The sequence below is a fragment of the Phyllostomus discolor genome, chromosome 3 (genome assembly GCF_004126475.2).
Source record: "Phyllostomus discolor isolate MPI-MPIP mPhyDis1 chromosome 3, mPhyDis1.pri.v3, whole genome shotgun sequence".
Classification (NCBI taxonomy): domain Eukaryota; kingdom Metazoa; phylum Chordata; class Mammalia; order Chiroptera; family Phyllostomidae; genus Phyllostomus; species Phyllostomus discolor.
Window position 1 is genome coordinate 59,130,912 of NC_040905.2, and position 2,730 is coordinate 59,133,641.

General features: G+C 35.4%; 1 pseudogene; it reads left to right on the forward strand.

Moving 5' to 3' along the window:
- The first annotated feature begins 240 nt into the window (after positions 1-240).
- LOC114493942 lies at positions 241-2,193 on the forward strand (annotated as a pseudogene).
- The last annotated feature ends 537 nt before the right edge of the window (positions 2,194-2,730 follow it).

Here is a 2,730-nt window from a genome sequence, read left to right on the forward strand (position 1 = left end):
AGTGTCTTATACATTATTTGTAGAGAAGTATGTATAAATATGGTTAATTACTCATTCAGTTCATGCTGGCACAAACATGCAGAGTCAGAAGCTGTACTGTCTAAAAGGCAAGCTCTTGCTGGTGTGCACCACATGCAGAAGCTTCCGTTTGAGGGATTGCGCAGAATCCCCCTACCTGATATACAGCTTCCCTAGAGTCAGAGGGCCAAGTTTGTGTCCAGAGAGCAAAGAAAACAAAATCTCAACAATCATCTGTTAAAAAGAAAAACATTTTTGCATACAAGGAGAAAAATCAGATATTGCCCAGTAGTAGACACCAGAGAGTGATGGCATCTGAGGGTCAGGTCCAAGATTAGACAGAAGTTCTGAAACCTAAGACAAAAAGGTCTGATAAAGAAAATATCTCTATACCAAGAAGCAAAAATGATATAATTATGAAGAAAAACTGTATTCCTTTAAAGCCTTCTAATGAATTAACCAATTCAACTATAGCAATTGAGACATGTAATTTGGAGAACAGTAATCAAACTCTGAAGTTGTTACCAATTAAAGATGAGCCCCAAGATCAATGTATAACATTAAGCCAATGTTTTATATTTAAAACAATAATAACGAGACTACAGAAAAACTGAAGCAAGATGTTACTAACATGCTCAAGAAATCTGTTCTTGGACCCTATCATGGCCAAATGGTTCAATTTAAGGTTAATTCATTTAGAAAACCTGTACAAGTCAAAGATGAGAGTTCTGCAATGACAAACCTTCAACTGCTATCTCTAAAGCCACAAAGCTCAGGTATATAAACCAGCAATATAATAGTGAAAAGTTAGCACCTCAAGAGTGATGACTACCACTAAATCTGTGAGAACTATGTCTCAGAACAGACAACTTCTGCATCCTCCTATTAGAAGTTGCCACAATAATATCCATAATGCACAGGACTCTCTGAAACAAGACATCAGTAGAACCTCTACCAAGGTTGCTTCAGAAAGTCTCATGAGAAAGAATTATTAAACTTAAATACAGTTTTATCTAGAGTCAAAGTAAAAAGAAATAAAGAAGTAGAAAAAAATAAGACAATATCAAAAAACATCACATCTTAAACTATAGCCAGGCCTGCTTCATCTTCTAATACCAAACTAGTAGAAGAGTAAAAAACCATTGACCAGCACAGACATACTATATATAGCAAAACCAACTATTGACAATAGATTAGCTCAACCCAAAAAAACCTTGAAAGAGAGAATAACTCATCTGAGTGAATGGAAAGCTAGCAAAGGAAGAATGCTACAAAGGCCTCCTAGCTCAGTATTCCCAGTCTGAAACTGAAGAACAAAATGGAGACAAGTTGGGCCCTTTTGGACTACTATGACAAAAGAAGATGAACAAAGATTATTTACTGAAAAATTAGACATTTTATGAATGTCTAAACCTGATTAATGAGGGATGGCCAAAAGAAGAAATATTGGACATAATGAATGACCTGATTAAAAATGTTCCAGATGCCCTGAACTTGTTAACTATTGGATTAGCCTTGTGCATGCTGACCCACTCAGAAGTTCTTTTGAAAATATGATCTCAGTCAGTAAGAGGGACATTCTGGCAAGAACCCAGCCTACTGAAGAAATGTGATATGCAGTTGCAGATATTCTAGCAAAGAAGAGTCAAGAAAAAGTTAAATTTGGAGAAAGTTTTGTGGAGTCTTGTGCAACTAAGGAACAAACCCAAGAAGTCAACAATGAAAATATTGTCAACAATCTAGAGTCAATAAAATGTGAAATGGAAAATAAGCATTGTAAAAATGTGGTATTTCAAGATTGTAAAAAAAGAGCAAGTTGACCAAACAAAAGATCCAACCAATGGTGTTAAAACCCCAAACACAGTAACTAGGGAGGGTTCCTTAATTAACTATAATGAGTCTACTACACCATACTTGCAAAGTGTAAAAAACAAAATGCAGTTTGAAGAAAGAAATTCTCCATTTAAAAAGCTAAACCCTAACATCAGTTAAACATTCTTGGTGTCTTGAAATCTTGACACTGAGACTTCTAAACAACAATTGAAGATAAGACTTCTAAACTACCCAATATGTTAAAAGAGCTGGAACAGTTCACTGGAACAGTTAACAGAGTTGAGAGATGAAACTTATGCTTTTATGTGCCGCCCTAATGTGCCGGAGGTATTTGGAGTTTAAAACAACAGATGAGAAATAAGCTATGCTAAGAAATAAGGTTTTATTACACTGGGGTGCTTTGTTTGTTTGTTGTGGCTTCATATGTCTCTTTGGCTAGGAGTGGCCAAATACTTAAGTATTCATGGCAGTAATCTTCTTTACTAACACTCACACATGTTGCCTTCTGTGAATCAAAATGCTAAAATGCTAAATCCTACATTGTTTATCTCAACAGACTAAGGTTTTCTCCTATAAGTAGGTAAATTTGGTCAATTAGTTTACTCTGTTCCTTGAATATACTCAATAAATGTAATTCTAGTTTCAGTGGTACTTATAAAATAACTAGTAAACTTACTGTGTAATATCAAAACTGTTAAATCATGTCCCCTAAAACATGATATATGAGGTCTGGTCCAGGAAAAGCCCAACTGTTAACACAACAAGAATGGTTTGCATGACATCAATGTTACCTAGCAGCCAAGAAGAAAGGACTGAAAATCACATGCATGAACAATGATGACTTCACTGTACTGGTCAGTGGGGGTGGTAGATGTCATT